Source organism: Thermobia domestica, chromosome 10 (assembly GCF_964235325.1).
Source record: "Thermobia domestica chromosome 10, izTheDome1.hap1.1, whole genome shotgun sequence".
Classification (NCBI taxonomy): Eukaryota; Metazoa; Arthropoda; class Insecta; order Zygentoma; family Lepismatidae; genus Thermobia; species Thermobia domestica.
Genome location: NC_137463.1, coordinates 204,213,510 through 204,236,044, shown reverse-complemented (window position 1 = coordinate 204,236,044; position 22,535 = coordinate 204,213,510). Strand labels below are relative to the sequence as shown.

Below are 22,535 nucleotides of genomic sequence, written 5' to 3'. Positions count from 1 at the left end.
ATAATCTGTATACAGCCGATCTTCCAACCCTACCACATTGCTTCTTAGCAACGTACGCCGACGATACCGCCTTTTTCACAACAAGCAGTTCACTTATACAGTGTTACATCTATATGCAACGTCAACTGAACAGTTTTCAGGAATGGGCCAGACGTTGGAGGATTAAAGTAAATACCGTTAAAAGTTGTACTGTTATACACAGTAGAAGACGTATACGCACCCGTCGAAATCTAATATATGAGAACGCATACATTCCTCACGCCACACATGCTAAATATTTGGGAGTGATATTAGACCGTGGGTTGACATTCGCTGCGCACATCAAGGACATCAAGCAAAGAGCATTACGCAAAATCACAGCATTATATCCAATTTTTCGCTGCAGTTCAATTTCTCATGAGGCCCGAGTGCACATATTCAAAATGATAGTCCTGTCCACACTTACTTATGCATGCCCTGCCTGGCAACATGTCTCATCCAGTCACCTTCAGACACTCGAAAGTGTGCAAACTAGAACCGGTCGTATCATCACTGGTCACGACAGATATACTCGCAACCGCCAAATTCTGGAAGATCTAGAGCTTCCCCCTGTTAGAGAAGTTTTACGCCATCTCCACCATAAGTTCTGGCGTGCCTTACCCAGGCATATTAACCCAGCTATTGCTAATATCGGCACCGAATGCGCTCTCCGGAACGTCCATCGCATGCCACGCATATAATGACTCTATAAAGCTCGCCTAAAGTCACCATCAGCCACTCTGCGATAGTTGCAGATGTAGCCTACCATACCTACCAACTCAATAGTAATACCCAGTTTTTCACCTGTACCTCTGTATTTTGAACTCTTTCATTCTACTCATAGAGTCAGGGGCTTTGGCCCGATACTCTGCATACAACTTCAATATTACCGTGACCGTGACCGTGACCGTGCGAGTTATTTTCTTTTTTCAAACGCTGATTTAGGTTCTTCAAATAACAATGATGATAATTTTAGTATAAATACGTTTTACCGTCTTACGAACTATTATGTAGAAATTCTTGAAAGTTCTTTAAAACATTAGGAAGTGTTATTGGAAAATTAAGTTTTATTACAAAGACTGTCAATACCTTTTGTCATTACAATTGAGAAAGTTTGAGAGTTTATTATGATCTTATTATAGTGGCCCCACCATGTGTAGCCGCTAACGCTCTCATCTTCTGTGCGAGCGGTCCTATGTTCGATTCCCGGTGGGGGCACTCGGTCGAAAAAGTGTAAAAAGCATTTTCAGCCCAGCTATCCTGAATGAGGGTTTCCTCGGTTTTCCTGATTCACACCAGGTAAATGCCGAAGTGGTACCTAACTTACAGGTCCCAGGCCGCTTCCTTCCTTCCCTTTTCCCAGATAGTGTGCTCGCAGAGAAACGTCATCCCTCATATGTGAAGGGCTTAATGGTCTTAGATACCGAAAGCCGAGAAATCTAAATCCAAATCCCTAATCCCTAATGATCTTATTGTAACATTCCGATCTTTATATAGTGTAACCATTAACAAATTTAAATTTATAAAATCATAACTAGTTTCTATGAACGCATAATTACTTTGTATAAATCCTCGTACATTTCTCGTACTCACTAACTGAAAAAATATTGATCTAAGTATGGCAACACTGAATTTTCCTTCGTTCATTTTTTAGTACGTGACTTGTGACGAGCTCTTTCGTTCCTGATAACGTTGCATGCTTACAACGCCCGAAGGGTATAAACAAGATCTACGTTTTCTCTCCTATCATCACACTTATAATGCATTTTTTTCTTTTCTTCTTTTATCTATTTTTACATTTACATGCTATTTTCTTCTTTCAATGATACTTTAAAAAAAAGTGTACATAAAGTTAACACAATCCTACAATATTGAAAATGGCCGATAGGACTAGCTGCAAAGTTCCATTATACAAGCGCCTATCTCTTAATGAAACATCTTAATATTCATTGATTCAGGTTTAATGCATTTCAAAATTATACGTGTATTGCAACAGAAAAGTACGATTCTTTTATATTTACCAGAATTTAAGTGTAGAGAATAATGTAAAGATTTTAATCGTAGTTATGAAACATTCTGTGTGTACAATAGAATAGTAAAGCTTGTTGCAGTTTATGAATTAAAAATTATTGTGTGTTATTACATGTTATTCAACAAAAGCAAGCATTAGTTGTTCACGGGTGTAGTGTAGTCAAATGGCCAGAGGCGTTGGGCTAATGGATTTGGGATTTGAGCTTAGCGTCCCTTTCAGCAGTGATGCTATATGAGACATGGACCTAGTTTCACGTAGAATCCGAACCACATGAACTCCCACCAGGGATCTAGCCCTGGTCTCCCGTGCCAAAGGTGCGTACACTAACCACATAGCCACGAGTTCGTATTAGATTAGTTAGAATTATGAATTGAGCATTGTTTTAATATAAAGACCAAGAGATACCCTTCCCTATGTTACAGTATTGATTCGAGCGTGGTCTCGATTGTAGCGTTCGATTCAAGATATCCGCTCCCAAGATGGGTATTTCACAAGTTTCAGTCAACTGATACATGTAACCAAACAAACCGCTCATATCATCGCATCAGAACCAGAGGAACGTAACTCTATTTTCGTAGGTTAACAGGCGAGAGGACATAAATATTATTTTCTTAGAAACATGTGTCTTTAATAAGATGGTAATTGAATTACATTACAACAGATGATCTACAACAGAGCTGTCCAAATGGCGGCCCGCGGGCCGCATGCGGCCCACAAAGCTATCACAACATACGATTGTTATTACAGATAATATTTTCATTTATGTTCATTCTTTTAATATTTCCACTCTTCTTTCGAAATAAGACATCCATTTAGAGCTTCTGTACAACAAAAATGCCCGGACATCCAAGGCAACACTGGAGTCGGTAATGTAGCTATAGGCAAGGCATCGTTGCTGAAAGAAACGATTACTTCAATTAACCAAACCAAACCAATTAATCATAAAAATTGTAAAGAATCGCTTCAGAAGCTGCCTTGGAGATTCTTCTCTTTTACATCTTCTAGGGCTCGCAACAACAGGATTGGATGTAGTTATCCCAGCCCTTGTAAACTCTCCTAATCACCCTCATTTATCACATTGAATATAATATTTCAAATACATTTTTATATTTTTCTTTTGAATAATAATAATAATAATAATAATAATAATAATAATAATAATAATAATAATAATAATAATGCCAGTATTATTATTATTATTATTATTATTATTATTATTATTATTATTATTATTATTATTATTATTATTATTATTATTATTGTTAGCTGCGACCCTCCACCTTGCTAGCAAAGACGGTTATGGCCCTCAGGCTCATTATAATTGGACACCACTGATCTACAAGGAGAACAGATGGCGTAACGTTCCATTAACACCAAGTGGGGCCAGTGTTGCCAATTTGGGAGAAAAGTCGCTAAACCTAGGGGACTCGCCTTCCAGGATAGCGACAAAAAATATTTTTTCCGATTAGCCACTTTTTTGGTGATTTTGAAATGACGATTTGGCGACTTACTTACAAATTTGGCGATTTTTGCGCTGCGAACAACTTGTCATAAAATAAATACTATTAACTCGAATCAGTTCAGATATATGAATATTTTTCTTTTGCTTATTTGAGACGAGCTGGGAAAGTACGTAACATTTATCTCTATATTCTCGCTTTGATTGCTCTTATCTCTTACCTTCTACCGAGGACCAACTCCAGCTTTTAATGTCCTTTAGTTTACAGAGCTTCCGTTTAGAGGCACAAATAATACATTACCGATAGCAAACAGATTATCTGTAGAAGCGTGAGTAGACCTTTTAGATCAAGATTTTTTCCAGACCTTTAATTTTGCTCGTTTTTCTAAACTCATTTTTGATTTTGTTGAGCAAAATTGATCATAAAAGTTAAAAATATATAAAAGTGAAATTATATATATATATATATATATATATATATATATATATATATATATATATATATGAAAGAGGCAAAATTCCACAAAAGATTTTTTAGCGACTTTTCACCCAAAATTGGAGTCATTTCATCTCCAATTTAGCGACTTTTTGTATCAACTTGTTGGCAACACTGAGTGGGGCTTTCAAAATAATGTCCAAAAATGAAGAAAACGAAAACAGCATTTTTGGAGTTACGTTCCTCTGGTTCTCATGCAACGATATCAGAACTCCATTTGTATACAATGTACAAGCATCAGATAACGTTTAATTAAGATTGGTTAACCAAAATGGTGTTAGTGTATCCAATTCGATTATCACAGGTAATCAAATGCCTATTCACTCAATGTTATTACAAGTGCACAACCACATTACATTATTGACTGTTACAGGGTAAAAGAAGAAAGAAAATAAAATGACTTATCTTTGACATATTATGAAATTCCAAAGAATGTTGATCTTTTTCGTCCTATAATGTTTCCTAGCAATGCAGAAAGTCAACAATAAAACATACATAAATTACTATGGAGCATTACGTGAAAAATACTTCTTTTTCCATTTCCAATATGGCGGATCGATCCAATATGGTGATTCGATATCATCATAGATCTCGCATCAGCTCACCACCATATTATTCTCGATGCAATTGAGATGAATTAAGAGAGACTCAAATGAAAACAATTGTATCGTCAGGGACGAATTTTATTCGTAAAATATGAAAAATTGTTTAGCGTTCTTACTTCGTAATCGGTTGGTCCCGGATTCGAATCTGGTACCTCAAATCCACCATCCCTGAGGTTTCTCTATGGTTTATCCTCGGTTCTATCAGGCGAATGTTCTAATGATGCCTTTAAGTATAGGTCTTTGCTAAGATCCTTCCATTTCCTTTACTGTTGTTGCTTTTGACGATTCCACTATAAATTTATTTCTCAGGCTGCATCTAGAAGTTCGTTAAATGAATATATACAAATAAATAAATGAAGTTAGGTGTTTACCCTTGATTATACCTTGTAAAGCAAATGATGCTTATCATACTCGTGTAGGAAGGTTAATTATGATGGAAGAATGCGATAGAAAGAAAGTGAAACTTTTCCAAGAAATCCTATTGCGTCGATGTTCTCCACCACAAAATCACATAACAATAGATCGAACAGGGAACATTTGCACCAGTCTCCGTGCTCTCTTATAATGTTGAACAATTTAAAGTAATACACAGTGAAAATATGTTCGTAATTGAATCCGTATTCGACGTACTTACCTTACCACCCTATAAACTTCTTTTAGTGTAATTTCGCCTATAATAAATGGACGGCTATGTAGAACAGAAGTAAAATTAAATAACATTGAATTGTCTTCAAGACAGGTTGTATTGTATTATATTTAAATGTTGATATTATACATGGATGTATGTAACAAAATCACCTACGATGGTTACTAATGTTCACACTATAATGTTAAACCATGCAGTGCTGTGCCATGGAAAATCAGTGTCCGGGGCGAGAGTATACGACGACGCCTCCGCAGATATGAGTGAGGTCGACAGATCAGCCGCGAAGCGCCACCATAGTTGGCATGAAGCGTAAGAAAATTTTCAAAAATAAATCCTGTTTTTCCTTGATTTTGAGCGCTTTTTATTACATTTTTCCTTCCATTTTATATAAGCACACATACATTTTCCTAACATGAATAACATTATAGAACCACTTCCTAAAGCAGGAAGAGGATTTAAGTATATACTAGTTGGATACTGCTGTTGATCTAAAATATTCCAAGTATTTTTTCCCCTCTTTTTCTTCCCGAATTCTGTTCCCTCTCACTTTGGCGCCCGGAGCCGTCACCCTGCTCGGTTTTTCGCCTCACGGCACGGCACTGAAACCATGACAGAATGCTTTTCGAAGCATGCCCAAAAAGACTATTACCTTTATAAATATTACGAAACACATACATTTAAATTGCTTGCGTTGATTTAGCGTTTAGCGTCTCCTTTCAGCACTTGGATATACAGCTTAGCGTGCGATCCAAACGATATGAGCTCTCACCAGGAACTGAACCCGGGTATCCACGCCGAACACTAAACTCAAGGGATAACTAAATTATATTAAATTTGATGTACACTAGAGACCACTAATTTAATCTAAACATGTACAAGAGACAACTAAATTAAATTAAATTAGAAACTGCTCATCTTCAAAGGACCATTAAATTAAATTAAATTAGGAATTTACATGTTCGAGGATCCACTAATTTAAATGAAATTAAGGACTGTACATGTACAATGCCTCTTAAATAAATTAAATTATGGACCATACATGTACAAAGGAACAACAGAAACGGAATATACATGTTTAAAAGGAACACTAAATTAAATTAAATTTAGGACTGAACACATACTAAGTATACTCGTATGATTCAAGAAGCTTGAAGTTTCATTACAAAACCAAAAGCGTAGTATTGGAACCTATCATCTGGCAAGCCATACCAGTCCGAAGATTTGCCTTTCACGAATATCGAGCCCTGGAACACACTACGAATGATCTCAGAATAAAACACAAGCCTTTATTTCTGGTTAATTGGAATCAGTTTTGGGGCACTGGAAATTTTAGTATAGGTGGAGTATTTAAGGACACCAGAAAATTCTGTCAAAAGCGACAGGAATGTGGTAACAATAGAGATGATGTAGAAGGAAAGAAAAGTATAATCTGATAAATGCATTGCACTTTCCATTCTGGTTGAGTATTTCTTCGTGGTCATGAATTTGGTTCCTTCGCCATTTACCGACTTTAAAAAAAAATCATATTGGCTTTATTCTTTTGATATCATTACACTATTTAGTAATATTTATTTATTTATTTATTTTTTTTTTACTTTTTAAGGCAAAAAAAGTCTTGTCACATTAGTTGTGTTAACTGAAGTTCTATCTTTACGCTAAACTGAAAATTATCCTAAATTGAGGGCTAACAAATTAATCATTTTAGTGTCGAAGGCAGTGACGTATCTAGGCCGGGGCCTAGCCCCCTAGTTTTTGAGCGAGAAACTAATTGAAACTATTACTTATATATTTTTAAAAGTTTATAGAAAGCGTTGCCTTCCATTGTTTATTGGAAAATGATTAAAAACATTAAATCTAGTTTCAGTTGCAGTTTTTCTTATGCAATCTGTAAAATAAACTTGTGGCCCACAATGTCAACGGCTAACCTAGCCATAATATCTATTGGGAAAGAGCTAAGTTGGAAACTTCTGCAGGATCCATGAAAAAATGTAATAGGTATATAAACTCATTATATACCTATTACAGTCTGCGATCTGACTGGCCCGTCCAATTTTTACATTCTAGATCCGCCACTGGTGGAAAGGGAAGCAATCGTACATATACTTATTCTATATATATTTATTTCTATACATAGAACTCATAGAACGCATGGTAGGTCTAAATGGGTTTCAATGATTATATATTCTAATTAGATATTCTTTGACCATAACAATGTGTTTTCCTCTTATGATCGCTAGAAAGTTAAAAAAAAGTAACTTAGCTGTTGTGAGCACATATTTTTTAAATGTAATTATATTAAACTCTTCGAAGTTCTACCAAAGTATTCCATGTGCTGATTGCATTATTAAATTTACGATTCCGCAATACATGTTAAAAAGCATATATGTACCTTGTTCATAATCGTTATGTCCATATATATATATATATATATATATATATATATATATATATATATATATATATATATATATATATATATATATATATATATATACTAGGTAGCTGATATCCCATGATCACAAAAGCTTTGTTTTAATTTTAAAAACAGCAATCACAGGAATTCCGTTCATGAAAATGGAAATTTCAATGCAAGATCAACTTTGAATCAGAACTATTCTAGGTATCACTTTTTTTTCCTTTTTTAAAACTCTTTGACCTGGCCGCATATTATTGGTGGGGTTCATATACAGAATTTTTGGACGATTCTTTTCCCTCAAAAAAAAAAAAAGGTTTCCATTTTCAGCTACCATGTCAAATATCTGCGTTAGAGGTGGAAGAGGAGTTGTGAGGAATATAGTATAAAAAGAAAACGTACAAAAAATCATTGTTATATATATATACTTTTATGTGTGTATGTGTGAATGAGTTTGTTCAGTGTAGTTTTATGTGTGTGTCTCCCAAGAGACCGATATCAAAAGTGATATTCCTGCAAGCATAAACGTGTAGGGAATCTGGGATTTCATCAGATGGGAGTCACTGATACAGAAATGAATATATATATATATATATATATATATATATATATATAAAATGAAACGCTTGTAGAAAGATAACATACAGAAATCTAAGTATGAAAGAGAAAGAGAGAGAGAGATAGAGAAAGGATGAATAGATAACAAATTGAGAAACGAACGGACTATGTTTATTCTTCCTTCTCTCTCTTTTTTCTTTCTTTCTTTCTTTCTCTCGCTTTCCATGTACTTATCAATAGAACAATGTTTAGTATCTGTAATTTGTATTTTCTCTTTTATTTTATTTATTTATTTATTTATTTTGTAATTTGCATCCTCGCTTCACGATTGGTTGGTTCGAATTCAGGTTACCTTTTCAGCACTGAGGCTATATGAGACGTGGACCTGGTATCTTCCTGTTCTGCCTAGTGGCCCTCCAGCACTTTGTAACACTTTGTTATATAATCTTATCTTTAGGCAGAACAGGAATTCCTGTTCTGCTTAATTCCTTTCTGTCTCATCTTCGCAAAACGTGATATTTAGATTTAAGGGAAATTTAATACTAATTATTTTCCTGACAATTGCAGTTGCTTTCAGAATCTCTTGATTTTCTTATACCATCCCAGTTTCTCTGAAACTAAATTAGCAATCGTAGACTATATACGCGATTTATATGCGTCACATAATTACCCCTGCGAGAACGTGGTATGATCCTCTCTCATGACAAGGAAAATTGTTCAAAAATAATAATAGGAAAATTTGTATTTAAAAGATGACGTTTTGATATTAAAGTAATTCAGTCAACATTTTCCAGAACAGAAGTGGAAATACTAAGAAAGATAGTAACATAAATATTTAAATTGGAATAATAAAACCTAACAGATTAGGTTGCCTCTTATATAAGCATATTTTATTTTGTATGTAGACGAAATTACGTACTGCTTACATTTAGATCAATGAAGGTTGTGTGTAGGCAGGTACGTCAAAATATGTCAATTTTATGTACATAAGTACGATTTTTAAAGTTTCAAGGTTCTGTTATTCTTCGAATAAAGATATATCTGAATCATTTAAGATATTAAAGCAGTGGTTCTTGTTGCGGTATTTCAATTTCTTATTGTAGTGCGACCTTTATTTTTGTAAAGCTTTCTGCTGTAGATATTTGAAAGTATTTAACTTAAATAAATTATGTAATCATTTTACTCTACGTAATTGAAGTGTTTTGCTTCTTACATCTAGATTTGTTATACTAAAAATGATTTTTAGGGCTGTTTGATCACAAAACATTTCGTTCCACTCATGAGTTCAATCTAACAAAACTCGACGTTCAAATTATACACCTCACTCGTCTGCTCGAAGCAATGACAGTCATTTTTTGTACGTACGTCATTGGTGAGACGGGAAAGTTCTCTTCTGTTTCCAATTAGGGACCATACAGTGCAACGTAGAATAGCTTGTTTGCATGTATTTCAATTGTGCACTGCACTTACGACAAAATGAAGCAGAAAATTGAAAATCTAGTCACATAAAAAATAGACGTTACTTTCTATGGCAATACAGCACAACTATTGCACCAAATTATTAATCTGATTTTTAACCTTGATTACTTTTTTCTTTCTTCGAAATAACAACTCCAAGATACACTTTTAGGTGTGACCTTGGTAACTCCCCAATTGCCTTATGATGCTGGGTCAGTCAGTACCACAAAATTTTAGCGATTCTAACGAGATTAGAACCAGTGACTACTCACAACGAAGCCATGTGAGCTAACTATTCAGTTAAACTGAGGATTAAATTACACAAAACCTTGAACATCCACTTTCTTTATAATATTCTCTCTCCTTTTTCACCCACAGGGTAAAATTTGATGCATATCCTAACGAAAAAAAAATTGAAAGTAATTAAATTTATAGTTTTAAGTGTCACTTGCGTCCTTCAAGCTAAAAAATTGAAGAAAAAGATAAAGAATACAGTAGAATAGACAATCAATTAGTTGAAATATTGTGTAGGATTAGAGATAAAGCTTATGGGACGTAAAATGTTTTGAATATTACTGTATGACTTCTTTTTTCGTAATGGGTTATAGTAAATATATATTCCCATTTCAGAGCATTTAGTTTAAAGGGTTCTGGAATGATATTTGAAAATCAAGAGAAAATAAGTACTAATAAATTTCCCTCAAATTTAAATGTCCCTTTTGGGAGAACTAGGCAGAACACGAATTCCTGTTCTGCCTAAAGATAAGGTTAGATAAAAAATGTTACAAGTAGCTAGAGGGTCATTAGGCACAACAGGAAGGAACCGTGGACCTATGGTTTAAGGTGGAATCCGAACAAGCTCTCCCATTTCTAAACTTTCTCACCGGTAATCGAATCCAGGACCCCATGCACCAAAGTATCGCACGTTAGCTAGTAGACCAGAACAGAGGTTATTCGTGTTTCAATATTATAGTATAAAGACAAAAGTAGTCTATACATATGTTATGCATATAGTTACAATATTGATATGGATTGCCAGTATTTGAGTGATATGCACTCTCCACTTTAATACGTGAGATTAAAGCAGTGATGTTTTGACGGGATGTAATCATAGTTCTAATTCGCTACTCTACCCATTGAGTATTTCACATACTATTGAGAGTAAAGGATTTCAGTTTTCTTAAATCTTGAACTGCAACAATATCTGCGTGTAGAGAACAGTTAATTTATACGTATGGCATTGCTTCACATCCAAACGTTTACAAGATATGTATGAGTAAAATACTTATCCAAGGAATGCAACAAGACCAAGGGAAAGCAGTTTGGAAAGTAAGCCCCGATTTGTTAAAAATGAAATACCATAGCAAATAAGAAGAATTTATTGTATACATCTGAAAACTACTTCTTTGCTCTACTTTTCAACATAGTTTCCATAAACATTCAAGCACTTATCATATCTCAATACTGGCTTAGAAATTTCATCAGCATAAACATCTGGTGGGAGCACGTGTGGTTCGGATTCCACGTTAATCAGTAGGTCCTCGTCTCATATAGCCTCGCTGCTGAAAGAGACATTAAACTCAAAATGAAATCAACTCAACTCTTGCCTGTGCCTTGAGCCAGCCTGTGACGGCATCTTTCAGCTTACTGTGTCACTAAGTCATATTGGAAATTATTAAACCCTCTAGTGTCGATAGATTCCCAATTGAGGATATAATGGTATGCAAATCTTTCATACACCTGGTCCTGCATTGATCTTAGTAAATCTCTTATCTTCCCGTTCTAACGGTACCGAAATTGAAACTAAAATATCATACGAGTACAACGGGCAACTTGAGAATCATATCTTTTTTTAAAAACCTGGTAACTTGTATAATTACTGAGGCCTCTGAAATGGTCAAGTAATCCAATTGTCTTGTAGGATTTTTTTGAACGACCTATAGTGTGAAAGTTGATCTTGCCTATTAGTTTGTGTGCACCCACTAACTACATCTGATTTAAGTCCCGGTAATGGTTTGCAGTTTACGTTTATAGCAAGTCCAGTTCAACGCATTGTATAAGGACGGAAAGTTAAGTATCTAATTTGTGTAAAGGACAAAATCGTAACAATTTTTAAAAGAACTAACGTGAGTCATTCTAATAAAATATTTTAATCTGCACTCCTGCTGAGAATAGTTGTGCTCACACTGTTATATTATTATAGGAGTACAGGATTGCTATGTAGCTTACATCGTACCTTATAAATAGTAATGTAGATCGGTAGGCTAGTTGCAAGTCGAAATTCCTTCTTGAACACCAAGACTATGTGAGTCATAAACCTACAGCTTAACATTGAATTCGAACCACATGAGCAGAGGCGGCGTCAGGTGCGCGAGGGGTCTAGTTCCAATGATCCTAGGAGCCAGAATACTAGTAAAAATCGCACCTACTTCTTGGACGAACCATGCTCAGATCATGAAGCCCATGTAAGCGCAAAGCCTGGGGTGATTGCCTCATTGGTTACCCTGAAATTCCGCTTCTGCACATGAGCTCCCATTATAAATTCAACTCGGTCTCCCGTGCCAAAAGTGCGTATGCTAACCACATAAAAAATCCCTTAATATAGATGTTAGCTACTTTAATATACGCATTCTTGATCACTGTGCATTTATTTTCATGCACCTAGCAGTGTGTTGAAGGACAAAAATAATTTAAGCTATTATTTATATATTTTAGAAAGTTTATAGTAAGTGTTGCGTTTTAATCTTTACTTGAAAATTTTTGAAACATCAGATATAGTTTCAGTTGAAGATTTTCTGTTGTGCAATGTATAAAACAATCAGCGGCGTAGCGTAAGGGAACGCCTGTATGCCCGGCATCCCCTGTTGATAAGAAAAAAGCACGTATTTCATTATATTTATAAATTGTTTGCTTATAATTATCACAATTATTTCCACTGCAATCTTGTGGATGCGCTCTCTCGCTTTACTTTGGCAAGCGGAACCTACGCATGCGCATCACTCAGATGCACATTTTCTGTCTTTCCTCTTGTTGTATGCTATGATCCTCGGGCATCCAGGCCTACTGCAAGCATCGGGGGTTTCGTCTGCTTTCTGTCGAATGCGCATGCCCAACTACTCCCCGCCATCCCTTTGCAACCCAACATTTGCTTTAGATTAAGCTGGCGTATGCTCAAGTACTGCCAACTCTATATATTTTGAACTAAGCTATGGTTTCTGTATAGAACGTACGACCGCTGTCAAGGAAATAGAACAAAACCTAAATAGTTAGTTCAACGCCATTATGAAGCATGTCGCTTATAAAGTAAGTGATAGTATAAAAATAGTTATGCTGTAATCGTAATTAAATGCATCGTAATTGTAATAGTAATTAAAGGCAAACTAATAATCTACATCATAAATACATATCATGTCTCAGAATGTAGCCAGTTATTCTTTGAGAGGACTCACATACACAAGCATAACTATAATGCATTCTGTAGAATCACGGTCACCGATCCGGTAGGCCACCTCTGCCCTTCACAAAGTTTACTTGTGCTCTTCCGTATCTGGATATCTGACAATGAAGTAGATACACAGAAATAGGCCCCCAGAGTTGCTTTAAGTGCTTTCTATTTGTATCTTCAAATGATATAAACACTCAGGCCCATATTCACGAACGGGCACCTGAGGTCCGGACCCAAGATGACAAATTTCTAGGGGTGACATTAAAAAAAAAAAGATTTAAGTATGGTATGCGGAGAAAGAAGCTGCCCACGAGAAAGAAATAAAGGGAATTATACTGAAAACAATATTTATACAAAAGTGGAGCCGGTTTTTCTCGTCACAATGCTAGTGGCAGAAAAGGAACTGAGACAATTGTTTATTGGCGTCTAACGTAATCTACGCATTTGCTACTGTATGCCCCACCAGGCGTGCAATTACGGGAGCCTAGGCCCCTAAATATTTTGGCCTCCTAATTATTAAGAGTAGTTATTGATAAAACAGATCGTGACGATTGGACCCCCTAGCATATTTGTGCCTCTCTCCTAAACTTTAATGGCTGGTTGCGGGCTTAATGAGCAGACTCATCCTGTTGATCTTCTATTTGTGTTGTGTAATCGTATGGGATGGTTGCAAATTATGCCGTGCTAATTGCTTCTGCAAGTTGTTTAATGAACATGGCTTTACACTCCTTTCTTGTGATAAATTATTGGCTCACCTCTCCCTGGCTATGCCCTTGCGTTCTGTACTAGATTTATGCTTTTGATTAGCAACCTTGATCGTTGGTGGTCAAGAAAAATTGTCGGTATAAATTTTTTTGCGTTGTGATTTGAAATGAATATTTGTTTTATTTTTTTACTGTGGCATGAAGAAAATTACATTTATAACTAAGAGACAAAGCTGTGGAAAGTGTTCGGCTGCTATAAGGTATAGTACCTTACTAACTTTTAGCAAATGATGACTACGATAACAGTACCAGACACAAATTTAATTTATTTTTTTGTTAACAACTACCATATCTCGGTTGACTTACGAGCAACGCTCTCTCTGAAAGGGATACCTACCCCAAAGCTTTCCATAAAAACGACAACTAGCAATCAGTAGCAAATATTCCAGTCTTCGTGGTATGATGATAGGTTTTCTTGGCTTTCTGGGTGTTTTGTAGGGAATAAAATGTTATGTTTCATCTGCATTATGTTTGGGGCAAAGGAGTCGGAGTGATGTTCAAACGGTATTTCTGATTTGGGAGCTCCTCCGTGGCTAAGCGGTTAGCGTACGCGCCTTTGGCGTGGGAGACCCGGGTTCGATTCCCGGTGGGAGCTCATGTGGTTCGGATTCCACGTTAATCAGTAGGTCCACGTCTCATATAGCCTCGCTGCTGAACGGGACGTAAAACTCAAAATCAATCAATCAAACGGTATTTCTGATTTGGGTAATTTCATGAAGAAAGCTCTAAAACACGAGTCATCGAAACAACATTTGCTGCATAGTGAATCTTTTCGCTTGTTAAGGAAAATACACATTGAACATGCATTGCATTGTATTGTATTATATCAGACAAGTGACTAACTTTGGCATCCCCATTTCGGAATACCACGCTACGCTACTGAAAACAATACTTGAAGTCCACAATGTTATCGTCCAACCTAACCATAATATCCATCGGAAGAGAGTTAAGTTGAAAACTTTTGCAGAACCTATGAAAAATTGTAAACTCATGATATACCTACCATAGTCTTTTTCCGTGACTGGCATCTAAAACTAAAACAGTTTCGTTAACACTATCTATAAATATAAGTAACAAATATAATATATTTAAACGTAATGACAACCTAAATGTCTAGCTGCAAACAGCAGCACAAATTTGTCATCAACATTAGGGGGGAGTAAGACCGTTCCCATATTTTTAAGCTATGTTCAAAATATTTATGAAGTTGAAAAACAAAGCTGTGGAGCATCAGGGGAGCAGAGTTGTCCTTAACATTGGGAGGCGGACAGATTTGAGGCTCATTCTGGGGAGACATCAATTTCATATCATTTTCCTTTGTAGCAATCGGACACAAATCATCACATTTCTCACCACAAAAAACGCATTTGAAATCAAATTATTGGGGAGAAAGTCCCCTCCGGTTCCAAGATTGGAGGGGACATGCCCCTCTAATTCCCCCCGGGATTTGTGCCATTGGTTGCAAGTTATAACATCAGGTGTTCTGTTGTTTATGATAATGTAATAACGATATCTCCTACGTTATCTTTGTATTATCACGTTTGGCTCGTCTGAATCAGCCTGTGGTTCCTTCTGGTGTGCGTTATCTGTTTCCCCTCAAAACAATCCTTTCTTGCCCTTCTGTCTGTTCGAGTTTTACTGCTAGACTGCTACTAAAGGAAAGAGAGAGAGGGAGAAAGAGAGAAAATATTTTTTCCAAGATACAATCACACAGAAAGATTTTATATATATGAACATGTGGGAACGAGACTGTAGCTGTAGTTCTTGCATTTCTCACTGAAAACGAAGTCACAGATGCTTTGAAATCTCTTTTGCGAAGTGACCATTTCAACAATGCAAGCTCCGCCGGATAATATTACCACCATTTATCTTATGACCCAAGTGACATTGAATCTTTAGTTTTCTTTTTCCTCTGACTAGGAGCGCTAGTGTTCTCAACAGGGAAAGGAAAAGCCGTTCCGAAAAGAATGAACGAAATAAAAAAAAAATTGTAATGACTAAAGTCTGTCCGAATCTGGATGTCTAACGCAAGTCGAACAGTTTTATTTTCTTCTTTTAAATGAAAAAAAAGAGGAAAATTCTAAAGATATATGGAAAAGTCAGGAATAAGATGTCAGTAGAGGAACGCTTTCAGACGGTTTGATTTCTTTTTTCTTTCTTTCTGTTTTTTGTATGCATTTTCATAGGAAAAGCGTGTAAAGCATTTTTGGGTCGATCAAACTGGATTCTCTTTTAAATTTCTGGTATTTTTGCTACTGAAAGTGATACGACTGATCAGTTATTAAGAAAATATAGGTCCCAAGTATACAGACTATTTCTAAGAGGAGAAATAGGCTTAATAAATATAATCTAAGAATCAATCCATTTAAGATCCGTTACTAGAGAAGAAATTCATACATTAAAAAAAAAAAAAAAAAAAAAAAAACAGGCCTGTAGCCAGCCCAAAAATGTAGAGGACAGTAGAAGTTAGGGGGGCCGATCCAACCATATTATAGTTTATTACCATATTATAGTTATTTGCAAGCCTATCGTGAAAATTTTAGGGGAGGCAGTAAAAATTTTGGGAGCCCGGCCCCTAGACCGCCCGTGGATAGGGCCTGAAGAAAACTATCAAACATGATTTAAATAGACTAAAAATGTCATCTTGAAATTTAAAATATTAAACAAGAATAGACCTACCCAAATGAATTCCATTTGCTTCAGTTACTAGTCGCTGTGAAAAACATACTGTATTGTTTAGTTGGCTCATATTGATCACTGAAATTAAATAACAGGTTCGTAATTTAATAAAATTACCAATAACTAATATTTAAAATGCCTTCATTGGGAACAGAATTAGCGACAAAGATGCATAAAAATAAAAAGGACTAAATTGTTTTATGCATAAGGTCGACCCCTAATAATTTAAAACACTTATTGGCGATTTCTCATTTTACTAGTCATGCCCCCATGAGGGAATTTTCTAACGCAACTCACAGAGAAGTATGGCAGTCTAAAGTGATCAGTAACAGTAACGAGCGAAGGTAGTAGCAATAAACGTTAGGGCGTCGAAGGTTTTGTGGCGAGTGTTATTTAAATATAATGTAATTTTAAATATAGGGCTAGGCATAGGGATAGACATCGGGCATGTAATAGAAGAGGTCACATGCCCGATGTCTTCACCATACTTGAAATCGGAATGTGTGATGAACATGTTTATAAATTTTGTTAGTGTGTTTTGAAAAAATAAAGTTCATAGTTTGATGTAACAAAACCGGCGCGCCTTTTGAACAACCCTGTGCTTTATTAGCTCATAGTTAACGAAACAAGACAATTAGCACAGGCAGTTAGAAGTGTTCAAGGTTTGAAATGAGCGCTATTTAAAGTGAAGTAATGTTTTATAAAATAAGCTTAGGAAATGTATATAGGGCACAAGAGAGTTTATAACGGGTTAATTACTTCTCTTGTAGGTTACATGATGATCACTGATATATTATTATTATCATATTTCTATTTCGATCAAGTAAGTACGAACTATACCTAAAAGTACCAATATTCTCACTTTCAGCTGTGGGAACTTGAGCCTACTGACTCCCCTTACTATGCCAGTAATCTCCATTATGAGATGAATAATTGAATCCAAAAGAAACGAGAATGGGGAACTTCATAACGAGAAACTACATAATTTATACTATTTACTAAACATTGTTCGGATCATCAAGTCTAGGAGGCTCAAGTGGGCAGATCACGTAGTCAGAATAAAAGCAAATAAAACGTTTTCAACATTTTAACTGAAAATCCAATTGAAAAACGACCATCAGGAAGATCTAGGCGCAGATGGGAGAATGGTATTATGATGAATCTAGTAGAAATAGGAGTATAAAGTAGAAACTGAATCCAGTTGCATAAGAACAGAAGTCAATGGCAAACTTTCGTAAAGGCGGCATAGAACTCCCGGATTCCATACGCCTTAGGATTAGTTAACTTAATTAGTGGTATGACATATGGTAAACGAAGTAATACATATTATAACAAACATTTCTAGCATCACACCTATTGAAATATAACGTAAGGAATTTCTCGACTTTTGTTCTCACTAAAGTACCATGTGACAAACGTTTTCTTTTTAAAAAAATAAAGAGCATTTTTAGATTTCACAAAAATATTTCTATTACTCGATAAATCTCGTAATGGCATTGTAGAAAAATATTATTTACATGACAATGCTGATTGCGGAAATACTAAATTACGGAAGTACTTTCCTTCGCATTTCACAGTTGAATTTTGGAACTTCCTTGGAAACTGATTAGTACTACAAATTTTGAAGTCAAATGCACCTATCTAGACTCTAAAAAGAACACATTTTTCCAGTTCTAAAAAGCATGGAATATTTTTAGAACCCGAAACAGAGGACCTGTAGGAGCAAAAGAATGGTGACTGGAAATCATAGTTTATGCCAATCACGGAATTAGGATTAAAGTATAGACTAGGTCCAGTTCTTTCCTTGCTTTGCACAGACGTATTTTCAGAAACATTTTATATATTACACAACACTTTAGATTTAATGCAAGAACTTTAGAATAAGGAAAATTATCCTAAAATTATGAATGGTTTTTAATATACCAGAGCCAGCAATCACGTGCTTCCTTGTTGTAATACAATCCTTTATGGTTTGAGAACTTTTCTGTTTAAAATATGCTGAAGCTGTTCTACTGACCTCACTGCTTTGTAAGCTGAATTCAGAAGTCAAATGTAGAGAGTTAAAATTGCAAAAGAGCCCCGTTTCCAGGACAACACATTCATAATGAGATTATTTCTTGTAGCTGACACGGGATGTGCCTGTATTACGCCATTTTCTCTCTTTTTTTTCAATCTCCAGAGTCAGAGATAAAACGACCGCAGAATAAAATCCTATGCTGGAGATTTGGAGGGTTGATGGCTCAGTGGTAGAGAGCTCAAATCTAGTGTTAAGATTCTTGATTCTATAACTGAGGACATCGTGTTTGTGGTGAGTATTGATTTGTTCCTGTGCTACGTTGGAATTATCCTGCTTTCTTCAATAATCTGCATTCTTCTTTTATACCAAATGCCTATCATCATTCTGCTTAGACAACAGGACATATTCGTGGGACGTAAAACTAGAAGACTTCATTTCTATTTGGCATTGATTATGAAAATTTTTTTTGTATACTTTAATACTTGTGAACAATTTGTTCGTATCTATTAAATGTTCATTACCCTACGAGTATTCATGGTCCTCATGACCTTCTGTCATTATAATCTCCTAATAAGTATAGTACATTCTTAGTTCACAGATAGTCAATTCCTAGCTATTTTAGCTATTGTTATTTATAATATCCCACAGTACACCATCCTTCTATAGAATTTCGCTTTATGCACTTTCTTTGTGTGTGTAGAGAAATACAGTATGAGCCTTCTACGTATCTTCTTTTAAGAGAAGTATGTCCTAGAAAATAAAGCATTATTTAAAAAAAAAAACTCTACAATTTTTTTCTACCTCTTGACAAAAGTATCAAACTTCAACACTGTTTTTCAACTACACACTGCAAAAAATGAAAGTGTTTGAACACTTTTTAGAGCGCCTTTTAGAAACTATTTTTGAACAGTGGTTAACATGTCAAAAAGTGTTCTATTAGTGAAATAAATATCCAAAATGTGTTCAAAAACTGTTTGACAGAAAGTACCATAAGAGTGTTCAAAATGTGTCCAAATAGTGTACGTTTAAAATGACTTTTAGGCAAAGTTAGAACACTTTACACATTACCGACACTCATTGAACACCCAGTAGGACACATATTTACTTCTTTTAGACTTTTGAGTGCTTGGTCATTCATGCTAGTCTAGATCATGGCAGTGAAGGCTAGTGAAGGCTAGGCTATCAATACATCCCTGCCATTTGCGTATTTTAGAGTTAGCGCTCAGGGATCTACATTTTCACTGGAAGCTTAAATTTGTTTAACTATATTTTCATGTGTAATTACATAACGTCAACATGATTTAAAAAGAAAACTGTTCCCCCTTTCCCAAAAGAAACCCTGGGTTGGGTGGGTGCATACCTAACGTTGCTTCCAAAAATGAGCAATATATTCCAAAAGTTGTATATATAAGGTTTTCAGTAATAATATACATCTGGGATACTACGTTCTATATAAAGTGTTCTAAAACAAACTGCCGCGCTGAGCAGGGATGATGCTAGAATTAAAAAGAAGTCGAAAATATAATATGACCTTTAACCTTCGGAGAGTTACTTCGGTAGTAGGCCGGTAAAACTATGCCGTTGTGACATATATGACAAGACAAATGTTTAACAGTAAAACGTTATCACTTCTTGGCGTGCAGTCAATAAATGTATCTGTTAACGTTTAACGGGAAAATACTTGTCCAAAGATAAATCATTCGATACTGTTCGATAACCACACTACCTATTAAAATGAAAGTGATACTAAAGTATACATTGATTAAGCTTTCCATTGTGACAACAAAAGACTACAGCATGGTTAATAGGATATAGCACAAACAAGACTACAGTGTACAGTTGGTTGATGAGATATAACACAAACCAGACTACAGTGTACAGTATGGTTAATGACATATAGCACAAACAAAACTACAATATACATTATGGTTAATGAGATATAACACAAACATGACTACAGTATACAGTATGGCTAATGAGATATAACACAAAATTGATTAACTCTTTAACATAAAAATTTTATTTCGCTATAATATTGTTCAAAGATAAGACATAGATCGAACACTAGATCGCAGCAATCTGAAGAAAAAACAAGATGCTCTGAGGGGGTGTGCATTTCGAATTTTAACTATCTTGGTGACACAAATATCTACAAAATATGGGGAAAATTCCAAGCTAGTTAGAATTTGAATTTTAAAATGTCACACTACTGGTGATCGAAGTAGCCAAAATTTTGAAATGATCCTCTTTTGTTAATTTGAATTATACATTTTTGGTGCTATAAAAATGTACAGAAATTGAACAAAATTCTGACCTAATTAAAATTCGAATTTGATGTCGCACTACAAGTGTTCGAAGTGGCCAAATTTTGAAATGGCCTTCCCTCGGTTATCTGAATGGTAGATTTTCTTTTCTCTTGGATGGACAAACATGGACAAAAACTGAACAAAATTCTGAGCTAGTTAAAATTGAAATTTGAAGATGTCGCATTACAACTAAATGGACCGGGATTCGGTTAAAGGGATTGTAGTGTAATTCATTAAGTTGCATTTCACACACAAATAACTTAGTTTATATAATAGACCAAATGTATAATAAATTTATCACGTACTGTTGATTTTGCTTTCATTCTATTCTCATGTTCCATCTATGTATTCTAACCATTATTAATTGCATTAAATTCTGCTTTAAGAACTGTTCATTTAACGTTTCATGTAAAAAGCAGATCTCACTAACTTAGTCACTAGAGCACTCTAACGGGAAGAAAAGAAAACAATCTTTGTCATTATGAACATGAGAATGCAAGTTGGATCTTGTCTGTCAAGTTGTTTTCTCTATTCAGTTCAAGGGTGGTAACTACTTCCTTTTCTCTTCATATATCTTTTCTATTTTTATTATTTTCAAGCTCTTAAAATAAACTGCACCCTTCGTTTGTAGAAAAGAATTATGGGAAATTCAAATCGTTTCTTTCTTCCGTTTATACTCTATTACCGACAGGATGAGACCATTTTATCATCGCTGTTCAATTGCGTTTTATATTTTTCCTTCGTTGAAAGTTGACTCCGCCTAATTTATCAAATGTTAAACAAGGTGAGAATTTATTTTGTGTCTTTTTTATTTGTTTATTTCTGTCTTAGGCATATGATTTAATTACGTTTGTTTGTTTGTTTGATTGTTTTACTAAAATTAGTATTTCCTTTCCAGTCATTTGTTGTAGAGTCCAAATCAAAATGGAATCTACCGCTATATAGTTTTCGAACTTATCAAAAAAAACAGCTCTAAAGATTTGTTCACCTATCTTCTATATAAATAAAAATTACAGTCACTATGTTTGTGGCTTAATAACTCTTGAAACATGAGACTGATCTCGACCAAATTTTCAACATAGATGAGGTTCGGACCCGGATGTTTTTTAATCATTTCACTTTGACGATGCATCTCAGAGGAAGGGGAGGGATATATATATATATATATATATATATATATATATATATATATATATATATATAAAGAGAGAGAGAGAGAGAGAGAGAAGTGATCGAAAATGACCCATATTAGTACCTTATTCATAGTTTTCGTGGTCGCTGAGATGAACAGTGATACTTCCGATGCAGGCCCGTATCCAGGGAGGTCTAGGGGGCCGGCCCCCCTAAATTTTTATTGACCCCTCCTAAAATTTTCACGGTAGGCTTTCAAGTGAACTATAATATGGTGATGAACTATAATATGGTTGGATCGCTCCCCCCAAACTTTGAGCGGCCCCCTCCTAAATTTTTGGGCTGGCTACGGGCCTGCTCCGATGCCATTTATATCCAAATTCAGCCCCCATTAGCGCTCCTAAAGTGGAATAGTGACATGGAAATATAATTAAAAATGACCGATATTAGTGTCAGATTCACAGTTTTGGGGGTTCCGAAGCTGATTGCCGACAGATTTGGTGCCCTT

The 22,535-nt window shown here is 35.3% G+C and overlaps 1 protein-coding gene across 4 annotated transcripts in view; it reads left to right on the top strand.

The window, feature by feature from the left end:
- Positions 1-22,535, top strand: part of LOC145662942 (tolloid-like protein 1) — a 964,318-nt gene that overhangs the window by 555,125 nt on the left and 386,658 nt on the right. Inside the window, exon 1 of one of the 4 annotated variants that reach the window (XM_081728974.1) lies at positions 21,601-21,680. The exons of the other annotated variants lie outside the window; for them this stretch is intronic. The gene's annotated coding sequence lies outside the window, so the exon portion shown is untranslated. Of the gene's footprint in view, positions 1-21,600; positions 21,681-22,535 lie in introns of those variants that run through there. 4 annotated transcript variants of the gene reach the window in all.